The sequence below is a fragment of the Rhinichthys klamathensis genome, unplaced genomic scaffold (genome assembly GCF_029890125.1).
Source record: "Rhinichthys klamathensis goyatoka isolate OS25496 unplaced genomic scaffold, OSU_Roscu_1.1 h1tg000593l_1, whole genome shotgun sequence".
NCBI classification, from domain to species: domain Eukaryota; kingdom Metazoa; phylum Chordata; class Actinopteri; order Cypriniformes; family Leuciscidae; genus Rhinichthys; species Rhinichthys klamathensis.
Window position 1 is genome coordinate 496871 of NW_026607050.1, and position 12998 is coordinate 509868.

General features: G+C 36.6%; 1 protein-coding gene across 2 annotated transcripts in view; it reads left to right on the plus strand.

The window, feature by feature from the left end:
- LOC130075625 (inactive ubiquitin carboxyl-terminal hydrolase 53-like) overlaps positions 1-12998 on the plus strand; it is a 55967-nt gene continuing 42969 nt past the window's right edge. For both annotated transcript variants that reach the window (XM_056240348.1, XM_056240349.1), the window contains exon 1: positions 1-366. The gene's annotated coding sequence lies outside the window, so the exon portion shown is untranslated. The remainder of the gene's footprint in view (positions 367-12998) is intronic.

Genomic DNA, 12998 nt, shown 5'->3' on the forward strand with positions numbered 1-12998 from the left:
TCACCTCAGCACCGAAACCAGCTGAAAACATTCAGGTGCCCGCAGTCAGTCAGTCAGTAACTCACATCAGTAATGCACACAGGACTACTGCAGGGACCATTCACTTCACTCTACAGGATTTAAATAACTAACTAAAGAAAGAGTCAAAACAATAAGAAGATATAAGAGCGAAGGCGCTTATGGTGTTATGTATAGTGTACATCTTTACCGGTGTGTTTTCGTGCGTCGTCTGTCGCTTCCGCTTTTCCGTCCAGCAGTTTAACGCCGAATTTCAGCAGGAGTCAATGGGAATTTCTGCTCCTCAGTAAACTATTTCACTGGACACTGAAAGAAAAAGAGGAGTATCCGTCATTTATTGTTCATGCGGTGAGTAGATGCGTCTCTTGTCATGTCAGTACATTTTGTTGTGGTCAAACTTTTCTACGCCATGTTTCATTCGTTACTGCGCATGTGGCGGAAATGCACCTGAATCAGGTAGACGCGTCTCGGCGTTTCACTACAACACTAGCATTGCAACTTGCTTTAGCCTACTGTTTACATTTAGAACCATTACGTGACAAGTCATTAAATTGTCTATTTTGTATTTTTATATGTTTTACTCTGTACTTAGTACAAAGCTCGTGTAGCCTATGTTGTGACATACGTGTGTTAAGTAACGTGAATATTTTCAATATAAGCACCACTTGATGTCACTACTGCTAACGAATCCACTTTGATACATGTACATGGTAATGTTGAAAAACTATACAATATAGCCTAGGCTAGATACAATACAAAGCTGAATTGAATTCATATACATTTATGAAACTCATCATATTCCTGTATCCTCATGAAGTTGGGAAACTTGTCTTAATGACTGCAGTGTTTGTGCTTCTTATCTTTGCTTACATTGAAATTGTGTTTTAATATTTTAAATAACGACACTGTGTCAAACATTAAAACTTGATATTCAGATAAAGGGAATTTAAATAGAGGCATTTAAAGGTATTTGAGACACCAGTTTAAAAATAGTTTTCTTAATTAGTTTGTCTTAATTTCCACTAAAATATTTGAACATCATTAAAACAAGAAAAAAACATGAATATATTAGACTTGATCTTGAATTAAATTTTCTGACTCATTTACATTTTTTCCCAAATAAATAAGTAATATATAATAATATAAATAAATAAACCCCACTGAATTCGTTTTTTTTTTTTTTTTTTAGTTCAAGATAAAACTAGTTTGTGTCTTACGCAATTTTGATTATCAAATCTAAATAAAAGTAAGAAGGATGCTTAGATTTGACTGGAATGCAATACATGCATGCTGATTAGGAAAACAAAGTATTGCAGTGTATATGAAAATGACTGGTTAGTTAAAGTTTTGAATATTATTGGAGAGTAAAAATAAGTGATTAAATGGATAAATTGTTAGGTCAGGTTTTGAGGATTTGTTGTATTTATCTGAGCAGACTGAGGTAGAAGCTGTATTAGAGGTATTTCATCTGGGGATGCAATGAAATGTTATTCATTAGTTTCTCCACAAACATTACAGCTGATTAAATTGACTCTATACACCTGCCAAAACACTCTTCTCATTAAAGTTTGCTGCTCGTGCATTTCATTTAAACACCCTGCCAGTGCAGAAGTTCACCATTCAGCACAAGAGAATAGTCAGCTTTTCTTTGGCTAATTTAGTAAGGCAAGATCATTTCCCATACATGTTAGAATTTTCTCTGATCACTCATAATGTTTATGTGCCATTAGTATTTCAAATCTCTTAATTTGTGTTAGGTATTCGTGTGGTTACTCTTTATTCCAAGTAAACAAATAATGGATATTTGTTTAACCAAAACATTTGGAGACTTTGAGTATTGTGAGATTGAGGAACATTTCTTTAGTTTGCATGTTAGCAATTTCAGCATGCTCATATTTGCTTTGCTGTTGCCACCGAGACGGCATGCGGCAGAACCGGCTGTCTTCTCCACTGTGGGAAGCAGCTTATTCAGATCTGACTGACTTCAGATCAGCAGTTTACAGCTGTACCCTTTCAAGGTGTTTCCTGGTGGAAATGAGTGGAATTGCTCAGGGAGGAGTTTCGTGGAAAGCCAGTTATGCAGATCAGGTTTGATGATTTCACGTGCAGCCTGAATACATTCAGTAACTATTGTAGTGCAATGCATTCCTAGTTTTTGCATAGGCGTGTGCATGTTTGTGCGTGAACGTGTGTGTGTCTATGGGCGTCTTTTGAAACATATGACTGTTTGTGCAAGCTTGACAATGATGTCACATTTATGAATCATACAGGAAGGACAACATTGATAAATGAACATTTATGTTTAAGGCTGTGTGGATTGACTTATTTTGACAGGTCTTTATTTAGGGTTAGTTTATTTATTGATTTTTTTTACATTCTCTTTATGGATGTTTTGAACCCTGTGAACAGACTTTCAATTGAGAGACGGAAATCACTCAGATTTCATTAAAAATATCTTAATTTGTGTTTTGAAGATGATGGAAATTCGTATGGGTTTGGAGTGACATGAGGGTGAGTAAATGATGACAGAATAATTTTTTTGAGTGAACTATCCCTTTAAGGTGATGATAAGCCAGATTGAAATGAAATGAAAGTCGTTTATTTCTAGGGCTGTGAAGCGATTAATCACTTCCAAAGTTTTTGTTTACATGATGATGATGATGATGATGAATTTTATTTATAATACACTATACATTTGACATCAAATCTCAAAGTGCTTACAAAAATCAAAAAAATAAATAAAATAGAAACAAAACAAAATTATAAATAAAAAAAACAATACGCAGACACTTAAAATACTTTAAAATACTTAAAAATACGCTTTTCTAAAAAGATAAGTTTTCAGTTCTTTTTTGAAAACATAATATATGTGTGGGTACTGTATAACTATTTTGTTTATATAAATACACACTATATACACGTGTATATATTTAAGGAAAATGTGTGATTTATAAATAAAATATTTATATAATATAAATATAATACATTTATATATAATATAAATGATAAATACATATATATACAGTACATGCAAATATTTCTTAAATATAAACATGCATGTGTGTTTATATTATATACTCAGTACAAATATATTATGTAAACAAACTTTTATTTTGGATGCAATTAATCGCGATTAATCGTTTCATATGAGAGTATCTTCTCAAACTTTATTCGTCATGCACTGTAACCCCACCCACCCCCCCATTTCAACTTTTTGAAAGTGTAATCAAATTGGCTGTACAGTACGGGTAATTTCAACTTGAATTATATTAAACTGACTTAAAAAATAAGTTGAATCTTGTATAACTTGTATCAAAAAAGTTGAAATTGCTTCATTTTGATGAGTTAAAGTAAAGCAACTACATATGTCGCCAATGATGACTTATTGATCTTTTTTTACAGTGTGATTCTACTCTGAAAGTAACTGACAGGTGCTTATAGGTAAATGTAACCAAAGCGGTAGAAGTTTTTGCTGATCTCACTGAATCTAAATAGACCCCTTCTTGAGGCCAGCTGCTTCATTTGTTATTGTTTACAAGGAATCCTCCTCTGAATATCTGGAAGTGTCTGACTAAGCACTTCACTAATAATGCATGAAGCCACTGAAGCTGAATAAATGTTTTAAACCCTGTTGGAGGAAACCATTTTTTTTTTCAGTTGGAAATGAAAGGAAAGCGAGTTGGTGGCCGCATTGTGAATTTGACATTTATTGGCAAGCCGTAGGGGAAGTGAGGAAACGTTTAGGAAGTCGAGTATGTTTCGTAGGATATTGTACTTCAGTCACTGATAAAAATTAATGTCTCTATACATCTGTTTTTGTTTGTTCTGGAGTTGTTTTGTCACCTCCATAAACGCATTGTGTATTTAATGGCTGTGACCTGACCCGGTGTCTGTGTACTCGAAGTGCTGACCGCGTGCTGGAACGCAGCGCATGACCAACAGGAAGCCCACACAGGAAACGAGGGCAGCATTGTTGCATGAAGCCAAAAGAGCCTTCTCCATTCCTCCGGGATTTCTGCCGCTCCCTCAGTGTTGTTTCAGGGTTTCGGGAGCGTGTCATGTTTCGCCTCAGCAGTGTGTCCCGCCAGGGCAAAACTGGTCTTTTTGTGTAGCAATTGTTGTGGGTTTGCTGTCAGAGGAGGATGTTATTCTTCACAGAGTGACAATGTTTTTAGTGCTTTGGCGTGTGGCCGTCCCATATTCCTCACAGTGGTTATTTGTCCATGTTGTTTCAAACCTGTATGAATTTCTTTCTTCTGCTGAACACAAAAGAAGATATTTTGAAGAATGTCGGTAACTAGTTGATGGACCCCATTGACTTCCATTGGAAAAAAAATACTATGGAAGTCAATGGGGTCCATCAACTGTTTGGTTACCGGCATTCTTCAAAATATCTTTTTTGTGCTAGGTTTAATTTGTGTGATTTATTAGGGGTGAGCGTTGTAGTAACAACTTGTTTTCATGACAGACTTATTCAAACATACATTAAATATTGAAGAACAAGTTAAAGAATAATATAATGAATATGCACATATTTATTAAAATACTCCCCTATAGTTCTTTTTTATAGCTTACTATTGAGTTTATGGACATTGGCTTTTCTGAGGTAAATGTGAAATCTTTCCGCAGTTTTGGGGAAAGTTACTTTTAAAAGAAATTCTTTACAAACAATATTGTATTACTCCTTAAAGTAACTAATTGCATTACTTAGTTATTTGGGAAGGTAATGCATTACGTTACTTTTGCATTACTGTTTCTGTTTACTGTTACTTGTTTGAAAAAGTAACCCAGATATTTTGTTGTAAATTTAAAAGTAATGTTACTTTATTTACTTGAAAAAAGTAATCTGATTACGTTACTCGCGTTACTTGTAATCCGTTACCCCACTATCTTTTCGTGGTTGTTACACTGATTAAGTGATTACATTAGACATGATTCATTTCTACGGAGCCCTGCACATGACATGCAAGAAAAAAAAAAGTAAATTGGCGCACGATTTACCAGTTAGTTCCCTCGATTTGTTAAATCGTGTGGACAATATAGCAAATCAAGGGAGCGAAATAGTAAATCGTGCGCACGATTTAGCATACTATTTTTTTTTTTTTCCTGCATGTCATGTGCGGGGCTCCGTACATTTCAGTATGTTGTACTGTTTTTTTTGGGGGGGGGGGGCGTTCAACATACCTTCTGATTTTCATTTGTTTATTTCATGCTATAGTAAAGAGGAAATCGATAATTGTTCACGGCTACAACAATCTGTCACGCCAGAGCGGCAAAACAACATTAATTGTTTGAATTTCATAATTGACAGAAGATAAGACTGGTTTCATATCAAAAGCACAACGCTTATTGTGATTTATTGGAGGCTAGGCATGCTACAAATGTTTAGTGTATGTAAGGTTCACTCATCAACTGAACTGCATAGACTAAAAGATTGATTCTTGGGATTTTAGAATCCACACCGGTTCATCAAAATTGAGAATCAGTTAGAATCGAGACATCTATTTTCAACCCAGCCCTTGTCAAAGTCATTGTTTGTTTTTATTGCATAACTATCCATCTGTCATCTTCTGCAAGTGTTTCTCATACAAATTATTTTCAGACTCCTCCCTCAGTTGGATATTTTTATCATGCTTGCATTGCAACATTATGATACATTTCAAATTCAATCAAACGCATCATTACATTGCTGTGGGAGTCTATAGACGAGATTACTGTTGACATGTGAGTTTGCATAATCTGTCAGTGTGTTGTGATTTAGACTCAGACATTTTGTCATTGCTCAAACACAAGAATGTTGCGTTCATTAGCATCTATTTCACAATGTTATATTTGTCATACATATCCACTTTTCACAAGGATAGGATATCTGTAAATGCTAAATAGCATGATATTTTTTCTGCTTCCAATACGTATCCATAATGTGATACAATTTGGCCACATTTCTTTGTCAAGTCAAATCATGAGTTTGGGAAAATTGAGTAGGAGTTGAAGAATGAGTCAATTAATTAAAAAAGCAGAAAAGCTCATTAAACTTTTTGAACTTGTAAAGGGCATTGTGATAGAAATACATTTTCTTATTTTAAATTAACATTCATATTTTATTACTGTAAATGTTCTATATTATACATTGAGCAGTGTTACAAATGATGTCGTGAAATGATCTTTAAGAGTGATTTACACCTGCAGGTGCTTCATTATTCTGTGAATCTCCTGTCAATCTGTGGAGGGATCTTTACTTTAGCTCAGGAAAGATATTAAACCATTAGTGATTAGACAGTTCATCGAAGCCTGTACATGACAGAACCTGGCGCTCCATATTCAGATAAATTATAAGCTTAGAGCTGTAGTCATGGTAGGTAATTAATACGTAGGTAATATAAAATTAATGGATAATGAAAGTAGGAGAAAGAGCCATTTATTATTTTACGTAAAGTCTTAAATATTCAATTACAATTCAATGTAATGTGAGTAAGACGATGAAATTGTTTGTGTGCGTGTTCCACAGAACGTGTTTGGGATGTCAGAATTTTGGGGTTAACTATCCCTTTAAATGTGTTGCATAGTTCAAGACCAAGAATAATCAGGATTTTACTTCTCATATATTCTTAGCACAAACATGTCAGTTTAGGAGAGTCGTAAATTAGGAAGCTGATCAAGGGAGTAATGAAAGTACAGGAAATGATCTCATCTGTAGTTCAGAAATTTCAGCTCTTTATAGAATGGGTGTGGGAATATCCTCACTTACATTAGGTAAGAAGAGGAAGAGTCCCATTGCATGACTGAAAGCAGACTGTAATCATTACTGTATACTTTGAAATGTCTGGTTTAGTAGCTATGATGTTCTGGTGCCTAGATATGGTTATAGGGCCTTCTTGTGTTTGGAGTCTAAACAAGAATATGGGATTTGTTCTGTCTGTTGTATCAAAGATCATAAGTCTGATCACTTAGCACACCTCTCCTCAACAAGCCGTGCAATAGAGGATAGGGATGCCATATTTGTGTAAGCCAAAACACAGAAACAAGTTAACATTTTAGCACTTCCGGTTCCATCATCCTGAAGTCAGTGGGTATTTTGAATGGATTTTTGGTTCTACATCATAAAGTACGCCAGTAATATCCCCTAACAAGTGGCTAAATGGGACTACAGAGGTTGACGGGGACATTAAACGTCATCATCATCACATTTATGCATTTACCTATGCATATATAGCAGATGCTGTTATCCAAAGTGATCACTCTTAAAGGGATAGTTCACCCAAAAATGAAAATTCTGTCAGTATTTACTCACCCTCATGTTGTTCCAACCCCGTAAGACCTTCGTTCATCTTCGGAACACGAATTAAGATATTTTTGATGAAATCTGAGAGCTGGATCACTCCTCCATACTAGTCCATAGGCTTCTTCAGGGATTGAACTTGCCGGCCTCGAAAAGTTATTATAGACATTGTTAAAATAGTCCAAGTGACTACAGTGGCTCAATCTTAAGTTTATCAAGCGACGAGAATAATTTTTGTGCGCAAAAAAACAACAAAAATAACGACTTTATTTCAACTATTCATTTCCTTCTCTGTGGGCCTCGAGTCAGTTCACTAGTGTAATAGCGTAAGCTTCTGTTGTTGTAAGTCACACGCATCACGCACATGACCAGCGTCGGCCAATAGTGAGCCTACGTGTGACGTAGCTCTACGGAATCACACTACGTTAACTGACTAGAGGCCCAAAGAGAAGGAAATGAATAGTTGAAATAAAGTCGTTATATGTGTTTGTTTTTGCGCACAAAAAGTATTCTCGTCGCTTGATAAACTTAAGATTGAGCCACTGTAGTCACTTGGACTATTTTAACAATGTCTTTAATAACTTTTCGAGGCCGGCAATTTCAATCCCTGAAGAAGCCTATGGACTAGTATGGAGGAGTGATCCAGCTCTCAGATTTCTTCAAAAATATCTTAATTCGTGTTCCGAAGATGAACGAAGGTCTTACGGGGTTGGAACAACACGAGGGTGAGTAATTACTGACAGAATTTTCATTTTTGGGTGAACTAACCCTTTAACAGGTAAACTCATCTACTGATTAGTCCGCTTTCACCATATCGTTGTCTTTATAATCCAAATACCAATGGAAAAGTCCTATTGGGTTTTTGTCAAGTTTTGGTTTGATGGTTCCAGTTTGGCCTGTAAAAATACATCATTGCAGGGATATATTTGATTCATGTCTGTTGCACAAATAGAGCAAGGTTGCCAAAGTTTAATGGTTGGGGTTAGTGGTTTGTTAAAGTCCACAATCTTAAAGGGATAGTTCACTTCAAAATGAAAATTCTGTCATCATTTACTCACCCTCAAGTTGTTTCAACCCTGTATGGATTTCTTTCTTCTGCTGAACACAAAAGAAGATATTTTGAAGAATGTCGGTAACCAAACAGTTGACGGACCCCGTTGACTTCCATGGTATCAACTGTCTGGTTACTGACATTCTTCAAAATATCTTTTGTGAAGATTCATACAGGTTTGAAACAACTTGAGGGTGAGTAAATGATGGCAGCATTTTCATTTTGAAGTGAACTAATCCTTTAAGTTTGATCAATTATAGTGAGGTTTGGCTTCGCAAATACCACTGATAAAGAGATAATCATCTAGATAATGAACCGATCCTACAGTGTACAGTAGGTAGTGTGGATTCTGTAGCTTTCAAATGGCAGGTATTTTTGTCATTCACCTCTTTTTTTTTCTGTGCTTACCTCACCCTCACTCTTGCTGGCCAAGTTTGTGTCATGCTGGGATGAATTACCATAACCGGTGGCTCATGAGCTCAGGAGAAAAAACGTCACCCATAATGTCAGCATTTTCCGCTCTCCAGCTACATCATCACCTGATTGTGGTAGCTATTCGCTCTGCGCCACGCTGCTTTCTATTACTGCCAGTGATGATGATAAGACTCATGTTTGCAGCCTTGTGACATCGGAGAGGTCCAAACAGAAGTAGTTGTGACCATGTGTGGATAAGTAAAACGAAGTAATAAAAAAAGTTATTAAAACATCTCTAACAAAGAAATGGGATTCTTACCCTGGGTAACTTTATCCAGGGGCTTTTTTTTCAGTAATGCTTCCTCCCCTAAAAAATTGTTTCTTGTTGAAATAAAAGTCAGCAGTTAGATCTTGGGTTAAAACAAAATTCAGTTTTTCTGTTGTAGGTTTGCTCAAAGAAGAAGGTTCCTTTGATTTGAGTGATGGAAGTTGAAGTAATATTAGAAGGGGACTTTTTGGAGGATTTTTTTTAGTTTCCATGGCATGCTATTAAAAAGTCTGTTAAAATAATGTTTATATGAAGAAATTTTCCATATTGATATTTCATAGAATTTCCCGTTTTCCCAAAATTCCCGTATTTTGAATCTCATTGCCCGTGTTTTAGGGTTAAAGGAAATGTCTGTTAACCTAACAATGTCCCAACAGACTACCTTTTCCATTTTTTACAGATTTGTTTTCTTACATAGCTAGTTTTTCTTACATGGTTTTGTCATTTTATTAACTTTTACTTTTTAAAAACAGTAATTTACTTTTATCTGCACCTTTTAAACTCTTTATATTTGAAAGCCGATAAATCTTCTTAATCCAAATTTTTATATCATTTTTGAGCCTGATTACAAAACAAAAGTTTCACCATTAAAGGCCATGTCCCAAGCACACAATTATAGTGTTCACATTATAATTTTATGTACTGTAGCCTATATGACTTGTGCTACACATGTTGCATTTGACTGTATTTTCCTTTTTGAAGTGATTCCAATTATATTTCAAGCAATTCAAAACCATCATGGTGAACAGTGTGCATCTGAAGCGTCTCAGCTAAATAATACATTATTTATCGGCTTTAATATATCGGCCAAATTTTCTTATCAGGCCGATAACGTTAACATTAAAAATGAACATATATCAGCCAATACCGATTTGGTAGCCGATATATTAAGCATCCCTAATATCACAAGTGCATCTCATGACTATATTGTACCCCAAAAAGACCTGAAATGTAAATGAAAATCCTTATTCTGTAGTCATGAACAACTGGGCAAGTCATTAAGATATCATGAAAATTCATTGTGTTTTTCTCTGCTTTACTGTTATGCGATATTTTATCAAATAATGTGGTGAAAGTAATACCTCAATGCAAAAAAATGTAATGGTCCTAAAGTAGTTTTCATAGTGAAATATGACCTAGACAGTCTCATGAAAATTGAATCGGCCTTTTTCATAATTTGGCTTAAAATCAGAACTACTTATTAATAGACTGAACAGATGATCAATAGACTTTTCAGGGGGAAATACACATGAACATCATGTTCAAACTAGTTGTTATTGGCTCAAACTGGAGCATGTGTTTGCAGAGGCGTGTCCCCAGGGCTCCTAATCCTGAAGACGAGAGCTCTTTAGCAACACTGTATCTTAAGTGATCACCCTGGAATGTGTTCGTTTGGCTGACTGTGACCACATTATAAATGAGAAAGGCACCTCACAGCCTCAAGTAGGTGTTTTTGTCTTGTTTAAAATCTCAGCAGAAATACTGTCAGTGGTCAAACAGTGCTCTGGTCACCTTAAAACTACTTCTGAGTTGTTTGAATACCAGTGTGAATGAAATGCTGTTCGGCAGGTTTCCGTTGCTGTCTGTGTACTGACACGTTCTGAGAAATAATAACTTGAATCATTCTGACATTATGCTTTCTCAAGTTTGATGACTTACTCGTTTTTTGATGCTTTTCTTGCTTTTCTGAATGAGCGACATTCACAAGAGCTGAAGACATTTTGGGACAAACATAATTTAACAGCATTTGCTGAAACTGAACTTGAAACCAAAAGTAACAAATCTCCCACATCTTCTTATTTTTGGCTCAGTTTTCACCAAATCAAACGGTTCTGCGGTTTATCTTCTCCAGACCTCCAAACCACAATCTCAGAGCCAAAAAATGTCCTGTTAACACAGATGGTGTAGATCGAGTCCATCAACACCCCAAAGCTTGCACAGTTATAGCTCGCCCTGGGTCGACATTTCATTCAGTAACATTAGGCACTAGGAAGTTTTGATTTATATGCTGTTTATTGTTGTTGATCTTGTTATTTTACAAATGCATCTGCTTCCCTATGCTATTGCTTGTTTCTGCTGCTTCTTTGCCTGCGTTTTGATCAGGAGATTCAGCACTCTTTCAGAATACGTGTAATAGCGCCCCCCTACACGGAAAGCTGGAAATTGTCATCAATGGCGGAGAAGCGTTGTCTCGTAAATGACGAAAATGTTTATCAATGGCGGGGAAAGAGTTAATATTGGTATCACAGGATTGCATTATTTCAGCATGGTCTCAGAAAATCTTGAAAAGTTTCTTTCTCTTAAAGGGATAGGCTACTTCACCTCTGGAAAGATGAATGTGGATTTAAAATGGGTCATTTATGTAGAAGAAATGTGAAATTATTTTTGAATTTGGAGTTTTCTAGACTGAGAAAAGCCAGAAAATGTATTTTTGGCTTATGTGGATGAAAGACAACAACTCCCAGAATGCACTTGCTTCACTGCCCTAGGAGGCCACGCCTACCGGTAACAGAGCGCAGTAGTTAAACAACAAGTCTAGGCTTCTAGTGAGTCTCCGCGATGAGTCTGCCCGAAAATGTGTTTCGAGATCGCCCAAAATGTCTGGGATTCGGCTTTTGCGTTCTACAGTCGCCATTAATTATGTTTACTGTGGCGAGCAGGACGAGGCTAGGGCCGCGGGAGAGCGGCGCGAGGCCGGTGGCGTGATTACCGATGAGCGGCTCCTGTGAGACGCACCGGTCTCGTATCTCTCACGGGGGAGCGGGAATTTTCTTAGCAATGTTAAAACGCACATCAACCGATCACTTGTTCAGCGTTCATGTAAACACTACATTCAGATTCACCAATCGGAATGAATTCAGTTAGATTGAAACAAAAGGTGTGCATGTAAACAATGAATGGCGACTGCAGAAAGCAAAAGCTGAATCCAGGACATCGACGGCCGGACATGTCCGAAAAAAGAGGATGGTAACCCCTACTACTCAGCTTTCTCCACAGAACAAGAGCCTGCTAGCTTAGCTTCCAAAAAAAGATGGCTGACACTATGTGTACATTCTGTGAGTGAGATCCCACCCTCTATGGGCGGGTTGAGAACATGCGGGACAGCTCCTACAACTGACTGTAGTCTTTAGCCTCTGGCCAAAAAGTCCTCCGATGACGCAAAATGACGATTTTTGCGTCATCGGAGGATTTTTTCGAGACAAAAAAATACATAAATCTCTCGTCTCAGGGGGATATGAGGGTGGAAAGCATGGTAATTCGAAAATACTACAGGTTTTCTTCTAATACAAAGCTTAATGCTAAATCCTGAAGTATCCCTTTAAACAAAGCACTACTTTTGGGTAACATAGGCCTACTAGAAACGATAAATCAGTATAAAGTTGTAGTAATGGTTTTAAAACCATGCAGAAACTGCTGCATGATGAAGAATGTACTTTGCATTGGGCCACTAAGCAGAAAAAAGGTTGTCACCGACCAAAAATGGTAAATTATTGTAATAATGTTTTTTTTATTATGGGAGTAGGACTGTAGATCTGTAGGAGAGTTTGCATACAGTAAAACTCCTCCAATGCATCAGTCAGGGTGGAGAGCATGTTTTCAGATCCAGGGTGTGTTTCAGAATGCTCCCTGGTTCTGTAATAAGTACACTGCTCAAGGGAGTCAGCCATTTCTAGTGCTGTCGCATTGTCAAAATCATCCCTGGGCACTGGAGTCTTTGCTACCTGGAACTCAAACTCCACATGGATTCTACCCTGTGTGCTGCGGTGAATGGGAATGTTATCAGGAAGCTTTGACCTCTTTGGCTGCAATAAAGATGAACGATGAAGGGTAATGTTTAGACAACAGTGATGTTAAAAGACAATTAATTAACTGCACTGACACTACCTGATGAGATCAAAACTTGAACT